Source organism: Bombyx mori, chromosome 12 (assembly GCF_030269925.1).
Source record: "Bombyx mori chromosome 12, ASM3026992v2".
In the NCBI taxonomy this organism is placed as follows: domain Eukaryota; kingdom Metazoa; phylum Arthropoda; class Insecta; order Lepidoptera; family Bombycidae; genus Bombyx; species Bombyx mori.
Window position 1 is genome coordinate 10,986,067 of NC_085118.1, and position 23,131 is coordinate 11,009,197.

General features: G+C 41.1%; 1 protein-coding gene and 1 long non-coding RNA gene across 2 annotated transcripts in view; one reads left to right on the top strand and one right to left on the bottom strand.

Annotated features, from left to right (window-relative positions):
* LOC101736567 (stearoyl-CoA desaturase 5) overlaps nucleotides 1–12,583 on the bottom strand; it is a 38,162-nt gene extending 25,579 nt beyond the window's left edge. The window contains 1 exon segment of the mRNA NM_001309576.1: nucleotides 12,538–12,583. The gene's annotated coding sequence lies outside the window, so the exon portion shown is untranslated.
* A 616-nt stretch (nucleotides 12,584–13,199) lies between these two features.
* Nucleotides 13,200–15,539, top strand: LOC119629272 (uncharacterized). The gene is made up of 2 exons (XR_009974513.1): nucleotides 13,200–13,817; nucleotides 15,070–15,539. It is a non-coding gene; the product is annotated as an uncharacterized LOC119629272 (long non-coding RNA).
* Nucleotides 15,540–23,131: the final 7,592 nt, after the last annotated feature.

Consider the following 23,131-nt stretch of genomic DNA (forward strand, 5'->3'; position numbering starts at 1 on the left):
CCTAACAACTCAAGAGCAATTGTTTCGCGAATGAATCTACTACCGGATCGGAATCGCGACCCGCTGAGAAGATCCGGCGAGAAACTCAGCGGGCTGATGCATGGGTTAGGTTGCACGTCGACCTCTTTGTCGAGTTCGACGAGTACGGTTACCGGGGTCCCTAAGCCTGCCCCTAGTATTAGAGCTGAAGGCATCTAATGCAAAGGTTATTGGATCTGATGGATCCGTAAGGACGTGTCTAGGGCGTCGACGGTGACTGGCTCCTGCATGATCAGGATTCGGGGAGTAGTCAGCGGCGGCAACGATAAGGCGATTATCATGACGCATAGCCTTATCGAAGTATCGTTCCGACGCTGACTTCATGTATTTCCGAATTGATTCGAGGCCCAGGTCGTCGTGTAGGTCAACGTTCCTCACGAACCACGGAGCCCCGACAGCTAACCTGCAAAAGCGGGATTGTAGGGATTGGAGGGTGTCTATGTGTGTGCGGGCCGCGTGAGCGAACACCACACTCGCGTAAGTCATGACGGGCCTTATGCAAGTTTTGTAAAGTGTCACCTTGTTCCGAAGGGACATTTTACTCCGCTTACAGATCATGGGGTAGAGTCTACCGAGAATAAACGCGGCACGGTCACGGACTGATTTTATATGCGGGCGGAATGTCATCGATGCATCCAGGGTAACGCCCAGGTACTTGACCTTCCTGGCCCAGGGTATGGGTTGTCTAAAGAGAGTAATCGGGGGTGTGAAATTCCTCCTCCTAATCCGGGAGGAAATCCGTGTGGAGCTTCCCCTCTGAAATAGCACCGCAGTACTTTTCGCTGGGTTGATGTCTATGCGCCATTTTCGGAACCACTGTCCTAGGGCTAGGGCTGCGCTCTGAAGCTTCTTCGCGATTAGGGACTTATTTCTACTAGAATAGTAAACAGTCGTGTCGTCGGCGAATAAAGCTAAATGGGTCGGCGGCGACCGGGGAATATCGTTGACGAATAAGCTAAATAGGAGGGGTGAGAGGACAGAGCCTTGCGGGACTCCAGCTGTGAGAGGTCGTGGGGAGGAGCGGGTTCCCTCGACTCGATATCGAAAAGAGCGGTTCGACAAGAAGTCCCGTATGATGAGCACGAGACTATCCGGCACGCCCATGTTGAATAGTTTGAAAATCAAACCATTGTGCCAGACTTTGTCGAACGCTTTTGCGACGTCGAAGAAGAGAGCTCCCGTGTATAACGGTTTTGGTCGATTAAGCCCCACAAGAATGTGCTCCGTGAGGCGGTGCACCTGTTGAACGCATGAGTGATTTGTACGGAATCCGAATTGTTCATCGATAAGAATGTCCTTGGATGAGACGAAGTCTCTGAGGCGTTTGTAGAGCAGACGCTCATACAGTTTGCCTAGAGACATGAGGAGGCTAATCGGGCGGTAGCTCGTCGGATGATTTTTTGGTTTACCGGGTTTATGTATGCCGATAACGTCCGCTTCTTTCCACACCGCGGGAAAGATACAGTTCGCCATAGCGGCATTGAAAATAGATGCCAACATCACGATGAGTTGGACGGGTAGAAGTTTAATAACGCGGTTGGATATACCGTCGGAACCGGGAGCCTTGCGAGGACGTAGGTCTTTGATCAAGTCTTTAACTTCCATCGGGGTGACGGGTGGTAACGCATCAGAGGGTGGCAAGGAGGCTCTGCGTTCTACCTCACTGTCTACTAATTCTACATGAACAGGGTCCACGGATTGAGTGCTGGGCGTGCACTGGGTTTGCAATGTATCGGCCAGCAGCTCTGCTTTTTCGTCATCATCGAACGCCGCGAGTCGGCCTGAGGGGCCTACGAGGGGGGGCATAGTTACTACCGTATCCGATTTGAGAGTACGAGCTAAGCGGTAGTAAGACCTTTGAGAGGGCGCGAGTCCTTCTAAGAAATCAGACCATCTGGCATCTCGGACTTCGGTGATGCGAGACTTTACGTCGCGTTGTAGGGCACGCATTCGAATACGATTTTCCGCGGTAGGATACCTATCGTACGCACGGATCGAGGCGTTCTTAGCTCTAAGGAGTTCCCTAATATCGTCGGGCAATTTGAAGCGGTGAAGGAAGTCCTCCGCTACAACTTGCTTCGATGACCTATCTAATGTCGAGGTGATGTGTGACGTTACGATGTCTATGGCTTCAGCGGTATCCTGAGGAGACGGGATAGAGTCCGGACTAAACGGAAGCGATGGTGGATCAGATTCAGCCAGGCTGATGCCCAGCGTGTGCCAATCCACCACAGTCCTCGTGACGGGAACGGAATCGGGAGCGCGACCGAGCTTCATAACGACGGGACGGTGGTCTGAATCTAACTCTGAAACTACTTCGATCGAGTGTAAGCGCAGAGTTACGTTTTTTAATAACGCTATGTCGAGTATATCCGGGCGATGCGCGATATTTAGCGGGTAGTGAGTCGGGGTTAGCGGAGCGACGATATCGAAGGCGAGATCATCGACTAACGCGTCAAGCCGCCTGCCATTCGGGGTTGTGGTGTGTGAGTTCCACCTGATGTGTTTACAATTTAGGTCGCCCGCCAGAATGACAGAGCTCCCCATACCGAGCAGCGCCTCGATATCACTGCTTAGAACGATCTTATCCGGTGGAAGATAAACGGACGCGATAACGATCGGCGCGTGTCCCGTCAGTGAGATTCGGCACACTGATGCTTCGATATTAGCGAGCGCGGGAGGATCGAGCGGGACGCAATGCAGGGCTCTTCTATAGTAAATGACGGTACCACCACCACGGGCAGAGAGCCTGTCGTTCCTGACCATGTTATAGTTCGCGATTTTAGGGTCACGGCGCGCGGGCTTAAGTAGGGTCTCCTGCACTAAAAAGATATCAATTTGGTGGTCACGCAAAAAGTCAGAAACCTGATCACGTTGATTTGCGAGACCGTAAGCGTTAAAAAATCCTATCGTTACGGATAGGGGCTTTATTCTACTTATATACGCCATTGATTACCGGCGGAGTGAGGGGAGGACGTACGTATTTAATGACGCGTATACGTCGGCGTATTCCTGCACAACGGCGATAAAGTGTTGTGCAGTGGAGGCAGCGCGAATGGCGTCGCCCAAAGCGTTAACGCGCTCAAAGTTGATCGACTGAAAGAAGTCGATCGCTAAAGCGAGATTGTCGGACGCGGTCGGAGGGCAAGTCGCGGGAGAGGGACGAGTCGCGGGGGCGGGACGAATCGCGGAGGAGGGAGTTGTAGCCGTGTTCGTGTACGGCAGCGGTTTTGCCCAGGCCGAGACACTGGGCACCGCCGCCGGAACGAACGCTGGCTTAGCCTGCGACGCAGAGGGTGCCGAGGCTTTGATGTCTGGGCCGGAAGCTCGGAGGCGGTTTTGGCGGGCGACGCGGCGATTTATTTTAGGGGCTCGGGGGCAACCACGGTAATTCGCGGGGTGACCCTGTGTTCGACACAGGACGCAGCTAGGCGGTTCCGTCGCGGTTTTTTGGTCGCGAGCGCAGAGGGCCGTGGCGTGATCGCCCAAACACTTAACACATCGGGGGCGCGCGTGACAGTTACGGGAAGAGTGCCCGTACAATTGACAGTTATGGCACTGGCTAGGAGTGCCTTTTTTATGGGGGGCTTCGACAGCGATACCAGAGAGCCTACAGACGGTCTGTGTGTTAAAGATTTTCTTACCCTCGGGGGTAGGCTGGAGAGCGACTAGAACCATATTATATGGCTCCCTACCGCGACCGGTGTGCATACGGTGCACAGAATTCACTGGTAGGCCTTGTTCTAACAGGTCGGCTTTTACGAGCTCTACATCTAACTCTTTAGGGATTCCGCGTATTACAACGCGGAGTTCGCGCTCCTCCTGGAGCGTATACGTATGGAAACTTATACGCTCCTTACGGAGGTAAGAAGAGAGGGCCCTATGGTCGTCGGGTGTTTGAACCTTAATTTGAATGCCGTTCGCGAGGTTACGGGCATTCGTGAAATTTATATTTTTGGCCTTAAGGGCCAGGCAAACTCGATCCCAAGCTGCCTTCTCCTGAAGGATAACCGGGGGAGGGGTCTGGGTTTTATTTTGTGCCACCGGACGCGGCGACGGAGTGGCACGGGCTGGGGGCGCAACGGGAGTCTGAGGGCGGGGGCGCGACGCGTTCACGGCTTTGCTAATTTTAGCGGCCGCGGGAGCTCGAGACTCCGCGGCACGCTTCTTACCCTTCTGTACCAGGGTGAATCCATCCGTCGATGAGGTGGGGGCGAGGTCGACCTCCATGTCCGAGTCAGAGTCGGAGCACGAGGAGGCCGGTGCAGGCGACCTACGAGCAAGTGTAGGTGTTTTAGAGGGCGCGACGGAGGCCGCGGATGATCGCTCAGCTGAAACGATGGTCACGGCGGACGACGCAGCAGCTTTTCTCGCCAGTATAGGCGACACGGGAGCGGCAGGCACGACAGAGGCTGCGGTGCTCAATGCAGAAGCTCTGCACGCAGGTACAGGCGACGCAGGAGCAGCGAGCGCGGCGGAGTCCTCGAGAGGGCTCGCAGTGTGATTGGCCTTGAAGGCCAAAAACTCCGAGGCGAGCTGTGGGTGGCGAAGTCGGAGGAATTCCGCGAATACAGCGTCCATGATCGCTGAGTACCCAGGTGGGGCGGCCCCGGGTCTTGAAAACACTCGCCTTGCGGCGAGGCCCCAACTTCTCGGACCTGAGCGGTTCTATTGAACACAGGTGGCAATGCGGCGAGATTACTACAGGACAAAGAAAAAGCACAACAAAACAGAAATTACGAAAAGAAACAAAACAAATAAATACTTGCAGGAAACCACGGCAGATGTACCACGAACACAGAAACAACAAAAGGAAACAAAACAAATAAAAACTTCCAGAAAGAGCACTTTGTCGGCAGATGTACCACAAACACAGGCCGCGCGAACAATGGCCGGGCTAACAAAAGCCGGGCGAACAAAGACCGGGCGATCGAGTGGACGATGAGCACGACCGCACGTGACGGGTGCCTCTATCGGAATGGCAAAAAAAAAAAAAAAAAAAAAAAAAAAAAAAAAAAAAAAAAAAAAAAAAAAAAAAAAAAAAAAAAAAAAAAAAAAATTCTATATATCTAGAGGTCCAAAGTTTCTCAATTGCTGGCGTCAAGCAGGTGTTCATTTTAAGTTTATTTCAATCGAATTTAGCGCTCTTTGGGTAGTACGTACTTATTACAGGTTAAAGACAAATCATCCTGAAAATTCGTATAGACAGACGAATCAACGCCTTTCCTTGTTGATTGTGGGAGCCCAAATATATCAAAAGATTATGATCGGCAACTCTGAATTAGGTCGAAATATAATTTGCATTGGAATTATATTTTTTCGGAGTCGTGTTTGTTCTATCTCTTGTTTTTTTGGCGTGACAGTTATTCGTGAACATTTTAAGTTGGTTACTTAGTTACATAATTACTTTAAATAGAAGAAACAAGATTGGACTACGGCTGTAGTAAAAAACGACCGAAACGACCGAAGGTTTGAATATTTCGTTCGGAACTTGTTTGCAAGCTTATCTTGAGAATTTTGACAGCGCGATTGAGGTTTTAGCTCTATTACTTCTATTCTACGATATCTATCGTTACACAGCATAATCATGTCTAAATATATTCACAATTTTTTTTTTTAAATATATAATTAATTAATTTTAATATGTAATTAATACTCTCTAATGTATTTATTTACTAGATAAATTTTACAATCATTTCTGTAAAATAATTAATCCATACAGATGCCTGAAATTAATTTACGAATGTATGTTTCTAAATAATAATAAAAACAAAAATGTGAGCCGTCACGGGACGCCTGGCAGATGTGAAACATCGACATTATTTTGTAAAAGTAATATTATTATGCAGAAAAGAACAGATTGTGATAGGAACTAAATATGTCATAATGATAAAATAAAATATTACGAAAAAATAATTTGTTTTCAAGTAAAACACAGGTTATCTGTACTGTAGTAAACAACACCGTAATCACTACGGAGTATACACTATAGGTATCCGAGCTCAGTGTAGCGAGAGAATCGCACAGTCGATTGCGCATGGCGACGCGTCGCCACACTGTACACACTACTGCATATAGACTGTATATATATATACACACCATAATAGAGCGGGGCGACGTGTCGCCACGGCATGCGTCGCCACGCCAGAAATCGGTTTTACGTGCGGCTATAGATGTTTCACATCAAAAACTCTTTTTGTCGAAAATAAGTCGCAAATGGAAAATTTGTGTTTCGTATCAACCACCATTGAATTTTAACAGTAAAAGATTCTGCTTGTGACCATTATAAAATAAAAATCTAAAATACAAAATACATTGAAATATAAATCGACGTGCTTCGCAAAAGTCTGCTTATATTTTGGTTAAATTTCAAATACAAACTAAACGACCTTGTTAATCTATATTTCATTCAGAGTTTAATTTCATACTAGTGAATCCCGGAAACGCTTTGCTGTGCTGTGACTCTCGCTAAATATAATATGTACCTAATACCTATTTGTTGTAACTACTGGCGTGTGATAGAAAATGTAAAATTGCTCATTGTGATTGGCTAATTTAAGTGGCTGTCTGTGACGGGTTGAAGTCAAATTAGATTTAAGTATGATCACGTATGTGTTGTTAGATTTAAACACAGAATCTGTAGTAGATTAGAGTATATCAATTACAATTAAATTTTTGGGACGCAATAAGTGTAGTTTATTTTTTAAATATAATGTGAGTAGTGTGACCAGGTTTAAGAAGAAATAAAGTGCTTTTATCCCACAATAAAAAAAATTGAAACTTTGTTTGATTAGTTTCGTTACCCTTATCCTATCCTAATGTTGATGATGCACGACACTCACGTTGATGATACTATATTAAAAACATCATAGCTAAATCATTATCAGCCACTTATTTCAAGATGAGCAACCGTTTGTATGGTGGCACGTTTATGAGTTTCGGTATCCACCTAAATAGGGTCGTGAGCTAGTCTGTGGCTCTTTTTACGATTAAGGTAGTTGTTTGGACGAGATCGCTTCATACAAGAGATCGAGAAAGCCCATCGTACTTTTTATCTTGAATGTTTTGCATTAAATTTGATTTTGTATTGGTGTGCAATAAAGCAAACTGCTCCACTCTAAGATGATGCCGTTTTTAAATTCACTCCTTTGTAAAAATAGCTATCGATACTTAGCACGTTTCTCATGTATCTAAGTTATAATGTTCTTATAAAAAAAGTCTCGATTTTTCTAAAATATCAAAATGTATATGGTCAGCTGTGTTTGCATGTCTGTATGTTCTACGCGCTTGCGTTTCCTTTAGCCCACGAAATTGTGGTTAGCACTAGTTAACATGACAACAGTGGCTGGCACTTCGAGGATGATATTGTTAGTATAAAGTATCTCATTACTTTCTCTTCATCATTTCTCGCTTAGATACCAAATTTAAATTCATTTTATGTATTCAATTTTATTCTTTGTTTCCCATTTTAAACGTTTTCAATAAAAATAACAATTTAAAATGTTTAATTGATAACAATAATTTCATTGAAAGTGTACTTCGCCAATATATATTAAACAAAAAACCAGTTTCGAAACTGGAAACCGGTTCTGGAAGAGAAAATGTAATTCTTTACCTATTTTGTTTTGTCCTTTCAAATAAAGTAGTGTTCTCTTAACTATGAAGAGTGACATCTCAATATTAAACCTCATTAATATGCTTTTATTACCTTTAGACGTATGTATGTTTCTAACGGAATTACTGAACATGGTTTTGACCCCCCTTCAAAACGTCGGATTAACTCGAAATTTGGTATACTTATTGTTAGGTATTTATAAGTACATAATACAAGTTCCGAAGATATCACATGTTCGCACATCACATGGGTTCGTGTTAACAACGTCGTCAGGTTTGAGCCCCGTGAGCTCACCTACTAGTTAAGGTTCCGCTGAAATAGCCTCTCAAGGCTATCAGCTTAGGTAGGAAAAAAAAAGTAGCATTCATTCTCGGCAGAGAGTTGAAAGTGTAAACACGATCACTCTGTAAGTGAAAAGTGGAAATAAATCTAAGTTAGTGTAAAGTGACGTATTATTTAATTCCTGCTGACCTAAGCCCTTTATTATTAAGGACCGATGACAATTCAATATTTAAAAAAAAATTGGAAAAAATTGAAATTCAACTAAAAAATGAAAAATAACTAATAACCTAGCAACCTCGACGCTGTACACCACCATCTTGAGACGGCGCACCCTGCCCTACTTTTTCTGACGGAGACGCAGATATATGCTCCGGATGATACTTCATACCTTGAATACCCCGGCTACGTATTGGAGCACAACTTCCTGCGTAAAGCCGGGGTGTGTGTATTCGTCCGGGCTGATGTTTGTTGTCGCCGTCTACGAGGCCTCGAACAACGGGACCTGTCCCTCTTGTGGCTGCGTGTAGGTCACGGGGTTTGTACCTGAGTCTACGCGTGCTTGTACAGGTCCCACAGCATTGATGCAGGTTCAGCTTTGATAGAGCATGTGCAAGAGGGGACTAACCGCGTGCTTGAGCAGTATCCATCTGCGGAGGTTGTGGTTCTTGGAGACTTTAACGCTCACCACCAAGAGTGGTTGGGGTCCAGAACCACTGATCTCCCAGGTCGGGCTGCCTACGATTTCGCCCTGGCCACGGCTTCTCCCAGCTGGTGAAACAGCCCACCCGCGTCCCAGATATTGAGGAGCACGAGCCTTCTCTGTTGGACCTTCTGCTGACTACCGATCCAGCCGGATACAGTGTGGTGGTCGATGCTCCGCTTGGACCGCTGATCACTGCCTTATTCGTGCTGCCGTACCACTCTCTCGTCCTGGTCGTCGAACGACGACCGGGTATCGAAGAGTTTGGCAGTATATGTCAGCAGATTGGGATGGATTGCGTGAATTTTACGCATACTACCCATGGGGGCGGTTCTGCTTTTCCTCTGCTGATCCTGACGTCTGTGCAGGCCGTCTTAAAGACGCGGTGCTCTAGGGAATGGAATTGTTTATTCCCTCTTCTGAAGTGCCCGTTGGGGGTCGCAGCAGACCCTGGTATAACAATGCCAGCAGGGATACTGCACACCTCAAGCGATCCGCATACATGGTATGGGATGATGCCAGGAGACGTCGGGATCCTAACATCTCAGAGGAAAGGCGGAAATATAACGCCGCTTCCAGGTCCTACAAGAAGGTTATTGCCAGAGCGAAGTTGGAGCACGTTGCTAGAATTGGCGAGCGACTGAAGAGCTATCCCTCTGGGAGCCGTGCTTTTTGGTCGCTCGCCAAAGCTGCAGAAGAAAATTTTTGCAGGTCTAGTCTCCCACCACTACGCAAGTCCGATGACAGTCTGGCCCACTGCGCGAAAGAGAAGGCTGACCTACTGGTCAAACTCTTCGCCTCGAACTCGACTGTGGACGACGGGGGTGCCACACCACCGAACATTCCCCGGTGTGATAGCTCCCTGCCGGATATCTGCTTCACACAGTGTGCAGTCAGGCGGGAGCTCCGACTCCTGGACGTCCATAAGTCGAGTGGGCCAGACGGCATCCCTGCAGTGGTTCTGAAAACGTGCGCCCCTGAGCTGACGCCTGCGCTAACGCGTTTGTATCGCCTCTCCAATTGCACTAACAGGGTTCCGTCTTCATGGAAGACCGCCTATGTCCACCCTATCCCCAAGAAGGGTGACTGGTCGGACTCATCGAGCTATAGGCCTATCGCGATAACTTCCTTGCTTTCCAAGGTGATTGAGCGAATAATAAATATACAACTCCTGAAGTATCTTGAAGATCACCAGCTGAGCGACCGTGACGAAAACCGTACCGTCGGTCACTGATCAGCATACAGCATTCTTGTATACCTTACTCACAGGTGGGTTGAAGCTTTGGAGAGCAAGGGCGAGGCTCTTGCTGTGAGCCTTGATATCGCGAAGGCCTTCGACAGGGTCTCGCATAGGGCACTTCTGTCAAAGCTACCATCTTACGGGATCCCCGAGGGTCTCTGCAAGTGGATCGCTAGCTTTTTGGATGGGCGAAGCATCACGGTCGTTGTAAACGGTGACTGTTCTGATACCTGATATAGAAGTCGTCGTGGCCTAAAAGATAAGACGTCCGGTGCATTCGTGTTGAAGCGATGCACCGGTGTTCGAATCCCGCAGGCGGGTACCAATTTTTCTAATGAAATACGTACTCATCAAATGTTCACGATTGACTTCCACGGTGAAGGAATAACATCGTGTAATAAAAGTGAAACCCGCAAAATTATAATTTGCGTAATTACTGGTGGTAGGACCTGTTCTGAGTCCGCGCGGGTAGGTACCACCGCCCTGCCTGTTTCTGCCGTGAAGCAGTAATGCGTTTCGGTTTGAAGGGTGGGGCAGCCGTTGTAACTATACTGAGACCTTACAACTTATATCTCAAGGTGGGTGGCGCATTTACGTTGTAGATGTCTATGGGCTCCAGTAACCACTTAACATCAGGTGGGCTGTGAGCTCGTCCACCCATCTAAGCAATAAAAAAAAAAAAAAAAAAAAAAAAAAAAAAAAAAAAAAAAAAAAAAAAAAAAAAAAAAAAAAAAACCATGACCATTAACGCTGGCGTTCCACAAGGTTCGGTGGCCATCAGAGTTTCTCTCGGAGCGTGGTGCAAGAGAGACGATCAAAACTTGTGCCTGAAGTGGAGAACTCTCTGGGGCGAGTCTCCGAATGGGGTGAATTGAACTTGGTTCAATTCAACCCGTTAAAGACACAAGTTTGCGCGTTCACTGCCAAGAAGGACCCTTTTGCCTTGATACGCGAATTAACAATGAAGCTTCAAGTCTGAACGCACGACAGATTCACGGTAGAAAGAGCGGTGGAGCTTAGCCATGTGAGCTGACAATACTCCTTACAACCGCTAAAATATATCTAGGAAATAGTAGGAAAATAAAGTGAGGGATGTACTATTATGGACCGGTGATGGGGAGTTGAAAGCAGCAGTTTCGGTAGGTCAAGGTTACATATCTATAGCACCTGTTAGCACCCGAAAAAACTATTGTTATATTTCTCGCACCGAACATAAAAACATGTCATATCAAACATTTCCCAATATATACTTTTTTCTAAATTCAAAGCGGATTGAATCACGGTACAACCTAGTAAAGTTCAATAGAATGTGAGAACCGGTTTTTTGAGTAAAACTTTAAAATCGGAGCAACTGAACTCTACTACTATTGTTACGCGTACACATTCTTTTGAGATTTGGAAAAAAACATCCATGTTTATCAATCAACCATCTCTGGAAGGATAATATGATGGTTTAGTAATGTGAGTTGACAATCTTAAATGAGCTTAAATATAGCATATACTTCATAGTTACCTTTTGCTTACATTAGTATAATTCTGATGAAGATCTATACAGTAACAGCCCAAGATTGTAAAGAAACAAAAAAAAAATTAAATCAATTTAAAAATGTTGATCATAAAAAACTTCATTCAATTGGTTAACTTCTGAGAGCGTGTTCTGTAGTACGAGTTGTTGTGACCTTGTGATTTTACCGTTAGTTTTCTAAAACTTTCTATTGATTGAGTAGGTATGACATAACGACCATAAAATCTAAATTGATTTATATCGTCTCATACCGTACAGCTGTTACGACAAAATGCAGTAAAGACAATAACGAAGATGGGTAATTATCTAAATATATGATTTCCAGAGTCGTATGGGGAAATACGTTATACATTTAATTATTTTATACCAGGCTACAGGCTTTGAATTAATCAGAATCCAATAATAACTTGTGATGTCCTTCTTAAATAGGTGACATCATAGAGCAGATTGTGCCGTCATAATTACTTAAGTACTCTCAAGGTTGTACATGTAACAGACCATTTAATTCATTGAATAGGAAAGTTTCGACACGACGCTGTACGAATTTTACGATAAAATATGGTTAGTTTGTTTTAGATGTGATAACAATTCAGTTTACGATTGGCGTGTTACAGCAGAGCATAGCACTTTGAACGTTCAAATGATATGCTCGAGTCTGCAATAATATTTCCTGGGTGCACGCTATTTAAATCTTCCTCTGCATGTTACATGCTTATTAAAATAATTTATAAAGACATGAATATGTTTAGTGAAAATTATTAATGTCGATACTGGAATATCAGTTATGTATTCCGTCATGCGGTGACTAACATCACAAATAAAATAATAGAGTCTTCATTAATTGAAGAAACACTGTTATGTCATCATCAATGAAACAATCAACAGAAAAAACATTAAACGAACGTGTGAATGCCTGTTGAATTCAACTTGTTGATTTAAAGAATCAACATTGGTAGCTGTCGTAAAAGATAAATTATGTTTTATGTTTCTTAATTATTGAAAGAAATATTAATCAATATTACGTTATTATAATGTAAACGATAGCTTTGGTTGACACAATATATTTAAAACCACTGATTAACGTCCTTGACATACAACCTGAACTGCTGAATTGTGGATTTGAAAATATTACATACACGTAAAATTTGTTTAGCAAACAATCCGATAGCGTCCGCAGCTGCATCCGTCTCAACGGCCACTTTCTGTACGAATTTAAATGTAGTTTTCACGTTATAATTTTTTTATTATTTTCTGATCACGGAATATTTATCACGGTTCGCGGTTATAGTGATGGCGAGCTGGTGGCACGCGCCGCGCTCTATGGTGAACTGGTGAGCGGTGAGTCGTGCTCAGTGATGGGATGGGGTCGCGGCCGTCCAAACAAATACTACATTACCTATTCAACTAGTGTGTCACAACGGCCGACTCACAGTGCACGAATTTTCAAAGATAAGCCAGTCTATCGGCTCACAAACATTGCTTCGCTTAGTAACAAAAAATATAAATAGGTTTTTATAAGCTATTTTGCAGTTTCGTTAATTAAATACAGAATAAATCAGTAATTATTTTTATAATTTTATATTAAATTCTTGTTTTTGAAAATCAGGACTACTTGTAAATAGTTATATGATATTTTATAGTATTATTACTGAAGGTAACAAGACAAGCAATAATTTTATACAACATTTAAATTCTAATTCTACAAACAATCGAAGTGTCACCTGCTATATAGTTCGGTGTAGGACGATATAAGAATAATATGTTAGTGACGTCATTAGAGCGCCCTTGAATATTTTTTTCTTATTCATATTTTTCGTAAATTTAAACAGTTGTTTTCCTTTCAGTTTATTTTCAAAGCTTTAATGTCTTTATTGTTAATTACTGTTTCGATTTGTCTTTAATTGTTACTATCAGTATATCAGATTGATAAAATTCGTTTCGTTTATAAATATATCTTGAGACCGATTTTCGGACACTTATATCTGTGTGACGCCGCGACGATGCGTCACCGTGGCGGCAGAGGGGCGCGGCGACATCCCACGCTGACTTTCCATGTTTCTATGTATCTTCTACAGTAAATACGTATGCATCTATTTTATGTTTATAAGTATGAAAACACTGCACTGTACAAAACGCGCGGGCTCTGACCGCCGCATCGACACGTGTTTGATACGGTGTCTGAGCGAGACTATTCTATCGATAGATGGCGGGAGTTCGGTTTTAAATATTAACCTGTCATAGTAAGAAGTTTAATTTGAACATTTAAATAAATTTAATTTGCGCCAAAACAGCATGGGAAACTTTTTGAATCCTCTAAGAAGAGTTAGGTATTGCTTGTCATAAGCATTTTTGATAGCCTTATAGGTCTATTTTATTGGTATCGATATAATAAGCATTATCATAAACAACCTTTAAGGTAAGCTGTTCGTTTCGTCTATAAATTTTAGGTATTACATTTTAATGAAGTATTGAAACTCCAAAAACATTGTGTTGTTTGAAGTCACGGGAAGTCGTCGTGGCCTAACGGATAAGACGTCCGGTGCATTCGTGTTGAGCGATGCACCGGTGTTCGAATCTCAGGCGGGTACCAATTTTTCTAATGAAATACGTACTCAACAAATGTTCACGATTGATTTCCACGGTGAAGGAATAACATCGTGTAATAAAAATGAAACCCGCAAAATTATAATTTGCGTAATTACTGGTGGTAGGAGCTCTTGTGAGTCCGCGCGGGTGGGTACCACCACTCTGCCTATTTCTGCCGTGAAGCAGTAATGCGTTTCGGCTTGAAGGGTGGGGCAGCCGTTGTAACTATACTTGAGACCTTAGAACTTATATTTCAAGGTGGGTGGCGCTTTTACATTGTGGATGTCTATGGGCTCCAGTAACCACTTAACACCAGGTAGGCTGTGAGCTCGTCCACCCATCTAAGCAATACAAAAAAAAACTTTTAAGGGTATAATCTGTATCATCAGCTATTTATTAAAAAGTACCAACAAAACAGATAATCTATATGCGACGTCGGCCCATTTTATTTACTGGCAGGAAGTACTTTCCACTAATTTGCTAATTGCTAATTGAATAAAGGCGGTAGGGGTTGCTGTGACCTTGCGGATTAGTAACTGTAGCATCATCCTGCCTATTCCTGACGAAAAGCGTTCATGGATTCCGATTTGAAGGATAGGACAGTTACTACAGAGCATACACACACACACACACGCAAATATGAGTGTAGGAGCTCTATTAGGCACATAAAAAAACGATTCCCCATGTACAGAATTCTCAACAAAAAAAATTATAGCTATATGATTCTAAACCTGGCGGCAAACTGCAAATTGCATGAAAATGAACGAAACTACGTGAGTTTAATGGCAAATTTAATTCCAGTCGAATAACCTCTCAGCGGGGTTCGATACGAATATACCGAGCGTCTCATCTTTTAGGCCACGGCGACGTCTTCCAAACACGGAACGTGAGGTCTGATAAAAGTGTATATGTTAACGGAAATGTATGTAATCCGTCATTGTATACAATTCCTAGGAAATGTATGTAATTCCTAAAATCGCACGGAAATGTGTGAAATAAATTATATTATACTTACACATTACACATTTCCTAGGAAATCTATACATTTCCTAAATAGCAATCGGAAATGTAAAACATTTAAGATATTGGTGGGTACGCGGGGACAGCGGGACGAGTCTTGCACTACGGTCAGTTGTCAACTTGCAATCCACTGGAACCGGCCAGGGATTTAAGAAGTGCCTTTGCAAGAAAAACTGTGCTACATCAAGATGTCTGTGTTTTAAAAATAATGTATTATGTACTTCCAAATGCCATTCGAGCTTACCCTGCAAAAATAAATAGCTATATGGACTGACAAAGTATTATAATATAAAGATTTACTTTTATACTTTGACATTTATAATTACTTAATTATCAGACTGATTACTTGCCAAATGAAAATTTGATTTTATAAGAATAAATATAAGTTGATTTTGTGATACGTTAAAAGTTAATAGATAGTTGATTTTAGAAGTTTTAATTAGTAAGATAATATGAATATATTATTATTATTTTACGGTATGACTGTTACCCGATTGTCTCAATAAGTGTTATAATAAAAAAACATTATTAACAACGTGTTTTATTACAGAAAGCATTTACTTTATACATTTCCTAATACGATATAGGAATTATATACAATTCCGAGGAAATTTATACATTTCCTAGGATATCTATGCATTAAATAGTTTTTCAAACAATATTTTATACATTTCCTAAATAGTATCGGAATTGTACACATTTCCTAGGATTTGTATACAATTCCTTGATTTCATACATTTCCGGTAACATATACAACAAGAAACAAGGAAGTTATCATTATGAACATTTTGGTTTTGCGCTAGAGTACCTATGAACTATTTTGAAATATTGACAACAAAGACACAATCATCTACTAAAGCCTAAGCTTTGTTCTAAAACAAAAGTCGTTTTGTGTGATAAGAACAGATCAACTCTCTCACAATAATCATCAAAAGCATGTTTTTATTAGTAGTTTTAGAATATTTCTTCATTATAAGTATTAGTTTTAATATTATTTCTCACGGCCCCTGCCGATTGGTAATAGCAATGTTCACAGTGAGTGACTAATTATAGTCTGTTCATTCTAGTACTGTCAACGATAGTAGATGTAATTTCAAATCAATTCATTCAATTTAATCTTTAAAAATAGCCAGACGAGCTCAATGTTCACTGATTACCGGAGCGTCAGACATTGTTTTTTTTCAGACGTTGATATTTTTTTATAACAACTGCGTGACAGTTAGTCGGCACCATGGAGTTAATAAGTACCTACTGTCGGCACCTATTCATCCTGTCTTTTAATGCTTAGATGCTTCTACACACTCTCGAATTTAGGGTTGACGAGAATCGTTTTAAAATTAAAGCCATAAATTAAGTGTGTGATATGATACAAGAAGGATAAAAGATTTGTGAGGTTTTTTTTTTTATTGCTTAGTTGTGTGAACGAGCTCACAGCCCACCTGGTGTTAAGTGGTTACTGGAGCCCATAGACATCTACAACGTAAATGCGCCACACACCTTGAGATATAGTTCTAAGGACTCAGTATTGTCACAACGGCTGCCCCACCCTTCAAACCGAAACGCATTACTGCTTCACGGCAGAAATAGGCGGGGCGGTGGTACCTAACCGTGCGGACTCACAAGAGGTCCTACCACCAGTAATTACGCAAATTATAATTTTGCGGGTTTGATTTTTATTACACGATGTTATTCATTCACCGTGGAAGTCAATCGTGAACATTTGTAAAGTACGTATTTCATTAGAAAAATTAGTACCCGCCTGCGGGATTCGAACATCGGTGCATCGCTACACACGAATGCACCATATCAAATCCACCATACTATATCAATCAAGTACCAACTATATATGTATGTACATAAGTTGGAAACCAGATATCTTCAAATACTAAGTAAGAACAGCATCAAACACTAGTTGAGTAACTATTATATTCCTGTGCCTCGCCTTATATTTCGCAATGGAAGTACATATTTGTTATCGATATTATCTAGATTTTCAAGAGCTTTAAAAGCGTGAACAAACAAACGGTCAAATTACGCTTTTAAGGCTAAATCCTTTGTAAATATAAACTTAGTAAATTAAATACTTTTTCGGTCAAAATATTGTGTCGAGCTAAACAGTAAAGAACATAACTACGTTCCTCGTGTGAGTACTGATGACTGATGCCACTTGAGCTCAGTATTATCCAAGATATCATTTATTATTTTCACATGAAACGCTCAAATTACCAATCAAAGAAACTCCTGGTAGGGGACGATATTACGAGTATATTTTTTTATTGAAATTCCCATTTATATTCTTAAAATAATATTTTATATCTTTTAATTACGAAAATGTACATATCTAGAATACATTATGACCAACAAAAATTACATGGTGTCCACCTTGAGAAATTAAGACGCAATGATCCTGTAAAAACAGAAAAGAAATCTACATTTCATATCAATGTTGCTGATCACAAGATGGCGATTTGGCGTGTAGTCAATAAATCACTTCTTACCCTGTTTTTTATAGGCCTGGGGCCGAGCTTTCTGTAAGGAACGTGGGACTCTTCAAACAGGTGTTGGGAGCGGACCACGGGCCCAAGGATGGTATTTAGAGCCCTGCCCACTAAACGATTCCCCTGCACCCTCGCCCAAGAGTTCGATCCCCCCCGAGGTCAGAGCCCGGGTGGGGTTTGGGGGCTATCGGAATCAACACTGCAATCAGATGCGCGGCTGACCCCAAGGACGCCCAGCCGACAGTCTTCGAGACGAAACGAAGCGCCTCCTTATCCTGTCCTCCTATTAAACTACATAATAATATGTTTTTTAACCTCTATTGATTATTGTTTGTAGAAACTGCTCCATAGTATTTTTAAGATTCCTACTATTGTTAGAATGTTATTTACAGATTAATTGTTTAAGCTTATTATTGTATGTTAAGGCTTTAAGCTTATTATCCTAGAAAAAGTTAAAATATGATATAAAAATGATATGTAGATGTTAGTTAACCTTATTAAAAAGTTTGGAATGCTTACAGTGTATTTTGAATGTAGACAAAATATCAGGCGCTAATTCAATGGAAAGATAAATTTAAAAATTCACTAAGGTAAGTTTTTGGTTATAGAAAGATAGGATTTTCGAGACATTAATCTGTATTAAAGACAAAAAGCAGAGAAATGTCCCCAAAAATTTAAATATTAGACTGAAATTCTGCCAGCATTACCTTATCACCAACTAATTTTATTTGCTTTTGTAGCGTTTACGTTTTGAGTGTTCCAAATAATCAGGCGTAAGTTTAGCTGAGATCGAGTCTAGTTAGCTTTCACTGGAGCCCGTTGTTAGCACAACATGAATGGTGTTAGTTGTTAACGGATATTCATCTTTTAGACTGTAGTGCGTGATTCGTGGCAGAAATAGGCGGGTCTATGGCATCCAAACTTCTTAAGCCTTCTATTACTACTACTATACTTAAAAAGCTTGAAAGGCACAATTCCTAATCTCTTGAAGTATTACTATTCATCTGTAGGTCGGGGTTTCCAAATGCCTTGCGGTTCAGTTATAGGTTTTGCTTGTGATAGGGTGTATTGTAAGCCCGCGCGTTTATATACGACTTTCCTGCCCATTTCTGCCGCGGAGTAGATACGCGTTTCGGTTTTTAGGGTAGCACACCTGCTATTTAATACAACAAAATTGAGACTTTGATCTCATGTTTCAAGCTAGGCTTCAGTAATCACGTTAGACCAGGTACCTGATCGGGCGTTAACTTATCAGTAAAATAAAAGAAAAAGGTAATCACACGTTGCGTTGACGAAAGGTCATGAAAAAAAACCACGATGATCTAATAATCGACTTATTTTATGATATTAAAAAAATATTATTTGGTAAAATATCGAATACTTATATGTGTTTTATTTTATAATTCGCACACAGATAGACGTGTGAAGGCAACGGCACGACGGGTGTTCAGCTCTAATTGTGAATTGACACCAAAATGAAACCACAACATTACTTTTGAGTTTTGAGTGACGGTGGGATTTAAGCCCTACTTCTATTATCGATAAAGTTGTAAATAGTTTCAAAGGTTTTTTTTTAGTACGTCAATGAAATTTCTCATATTGGTGATACTAAAAAGGAAATGCAGGCACCGTGAATACTAATGATGGTAGTTTAAAATTCTGGCCTCTTCTCCTTGAAGTAAAATTTGCCAAAAGGCTCGAGAAATTTTGTGGAAGGCAGTTCATTTCAGAATCGAACGCTACGTGGCGTACTGATATCTTTTCTGTATAATTTTATAGTCTATGGGATATTTTGATATTTTATTGATTGATATAGTATGTTGTCTTTGTAAATTTAAATAAACAATGAAGTATATATACATATTTATAGGACCGGGGCACAGAAATAAGGGGACTTCACCACTTTATTACTGGTGGTTGGACCTCTTGTGAGTTCGCACGGGTAGGTACCACCGCCCCGTCTTTTTCTGCCGTGAAGCAGTAATGCGTTTCGGTCTGAAGGGTGGGGCAGCCGTTGTAACTATATTTGAGACCTTATAACTGATATCTCAAGATGGGTGGCTTATTTACGTCGAAGATGTCTATGGGCTCCAGTAACCACTTTACACCAGGTGGGCTGTGAGATCGTCCACTCATCTAAGCAATAAAAATAAAAAACTTAAGGGGGGAACAGGAATTATAAAGTAAAATTGAGACTCAACTTCTTGTATAAGGTTCCGGAAACCATAGAAAAAGAGCATAAAATAAATACATTTCATAAATGTATGAAATATTGCAATATAATATTATTATGCAAGACGGCCCACCATATGCCCACTATGTCAAAAGATAATAAACCTACACACGTCCTTACGGATCCATCAGATCCAATAACCTTTGCATTAGACGCCTTCAGCTCTAACACTAGGAGCAGGCTTAGGGATTCTGGTAACCGTACTCGTTGAACTCGACAAAGATTTCGACGTGCAACCTAACCGATGCATCAGCTCCCTGAGTTTCTCGCCGGATCTTCTCAGCGGGTTGCGATTCCGATCCGGTAGTAGATTCCGGTAGGTCATTCGCGAAGCAACTGCTGTTGAGTTCTTAGGTCTCCTTCGGAGGCGCTCGGACGGCTGTTAGCAAATCCCACCCCTCCTGGCTAAGCCTTTGCTCGCCTACCTATCCTGGTGGAACTGGACAGGCCTCAGGGCCACCAGTAATCCTTTAATCATAAAAGATTATATTATATAATAAAGATATCGGCCCTTCTGCCAAATATAAATTTTAATTAAGCCGGGTACTACTTCCTTTTAATCATAGTACTATGAACTCGTAACGCAAATCCTAGCTAAGCACTACTTATTTGCGTATGGCTTATAGTGCATATTATTAATCATTTCTGTGTCTAAGCACAGACATGTCCAATGAAGTCAAGGCGCAAAACTATAAAATAAAATGGTAAAACATGAATCGAATGAAATGGAATGAAATTTGTATATCTTTTCAAGTTCCAATAATTCGGAAGAAGGCATTAACTTTAGTCATATTATTAGAGGCTAGATTCGAGTTACCAAAACATATGTATTTGATGTAAAGTTTGATTCTAATTTAACGGACCTTTATGTTCACTATTGTGCCATCCTATTGTTCTTATTCACCATAGAGGAAACAATGTGTTTTTGTAACAATTGCAGAGAATAATGTGCAGTGCTAAAGCTTTAAACGCTTTAAACTATTCGTTATGTAGGTAGGTAGGATCGTAAGCAAGCGACCTAGCTGTGCTCTTGGTATTGCTGATGTCCTTGAGTGCCTATAAGCGCTCGCCAAAGACTTACTGCTCGCTAGCTCTCGGCAGGAGAAATAAATTAATGTTCTAGCTCAGTTCCTTTTAGATTTTTGAAGGGTGGGGCAGCCGTTGTAACTATATTGAGACTTTAGAACTTATATCTCAAGGTGGGTGGCGCATTTACATTGTAACTTAACACCAGGTGGGCTGTGAGCTCGTCCACCCATCTAAGCAATAAAAAAATTAATAAAAAAAGATTCATTGTCTTTTACTGTAGTATGTGATGCTGAAGCGATTATAGTACATACAATGGCTGCTCCATATAACAAACCGATTATCTTAGCTTAATCATAAATTCATAACGGTTGATTGATTAAAATGTAAAAAAATCAATCGATCATGTATTGTTGTATGGATACAGTAAAATAGAATATAATTTTTTTTTATTAAAACGGAGTTTTTAATACCACCATAATAAAGAAGAGTAATGTGTATAATAAAAACATTAATTTAATCATTTTACGGATCAAAGGGCTTATTTGCAATGTCAAGTTAGTAACTATTCACACTTAATAAGACTGTATATTGTTAAACTTCCATAAATTTGTACAAAAAAACATCGTTTTGTTTTCTCTTATAACATTTATTACTAGAATGTGCTTTGTTTTCTACATTAGCTATAGGATCTTTGTAATATAAACGATCTGTATTGGCCTTAATTCAATCGTTTATGCCTTGTGGCCAGCTATCGAATTACACGCACTTTCTCTATGGGAAAATTCGCTACTGCTAATTATGGAGTGTTCCAGGGACGTGGTAAACTATTATCATAACGTTTAGAATGTTCATGGTATTTACTTCGGTTTCGCCAGTTATAGACAAAATTAAAACCAATTTTACGGCGTTTTTATTGTCATTAATATAAAATCCGACGTTTCTAATCTATCTATCTATATACTTAATAAAAATGAATTGCTGTTCGTTAGTCTCGCTAAAACCTGAGAACGGCAGGACCAATTTGGCTAATTTTGGTCTTAAATTATTTGTGGAAGTCCAGAGAAGGCTTAAAAGGTAAGATAAATATGAAAATGCTCGGAATGAAATAAAGATAATAATTTAGTTTTTCCTTTGATGTGTCCCCCGTCGGACGGATTCCTTTTGTTTGTTTTAAGTTTATTTTATACAATAGGTCTTTTATTTATCGATTGAGGCACTACGAAGTCTGTCGGGTCAGCTAGTTTTTTATAGTTTTCACGGAGACGAACGTGAACTAGCGTATCTAAAAGAAGCCAGAGAGCATAATCAAGCTCATAATTAGTTTTGGCTTTGATAAAGTGAGAAAGGTTAATTTTCAGCAACGCTGTTATTAATTAACAACAACAAGTGTTGTGTTGTTAAGCGGCTTAACTTCTTGCACAAGAATTGCATCTAAATGCATCCGGGCCGATTTTGACACCATTACCATATAAAACTCATTTACACCTAGATAGCTGACATCTCAACAAACCATAACAATAACCGGTAAATGCTGACGTTGTACCCTACTGTGTAATTGTGAAGCCTCTGTAGAACTTAGAGCACAAATTCGGTCATTCTACTTGTAAAAATGTTTAATTTCTTCGGGATATCTTCGGGGACACAGGATATCTTCGGAATTCTTTTATTCACTGATTTTATTGCTTTTTACTACGAATGCTACGTACGAATACACTGCCTATCAATAGTCCGATTTGTCCGACACACCGTTTGACTAATATGAAGTGGTTGGATGGTTTGAAAAGTTGTATTTGTCTTTATGCCTTCTTTGTACAGATAATACCATCACAGCAATTTGGTTCTGATGATCGAGATAAATCCATTTTAAAATCATAATATATAATAGACTTTTTGAAAAAAAAATTATAATATGCAGTAAAGTATGGTTTATTGTTCACCAATTGAATAATAATAGCTGAACAAATGTAAGTACAAAAAGTTCATATGAGACTGCCTATTTCTGCCGTGAAGCAGTAATGCGTTTCGGTTTGAAGGGCGGGGCAGCCGTTGTAACTATACTTGAGACCTTAGAACTTATATCTCGAGGTGGGTGGCGCATTTACGTTGTGGATGTCTATGGGTTCTAGTAACCAGTTAACACCAGGTGGGCTATGAGCTCGCCCACCCATATAAGCAATAAAAAATATTGTTTTATTGTTTTTGCTTTATTGTAACAGTCTATAAGTGGCTCAGGGCACAATTTGTGTTTGGGCCTTACTGGAGCCTGTAACCTTCTTCATGAGAATGCCCACTCTGACACATGTGGTCGCGAATTCTCAATTCCACTGTTTATCAGTTGTTCCACGCCTCAGGTCGGAACGCATC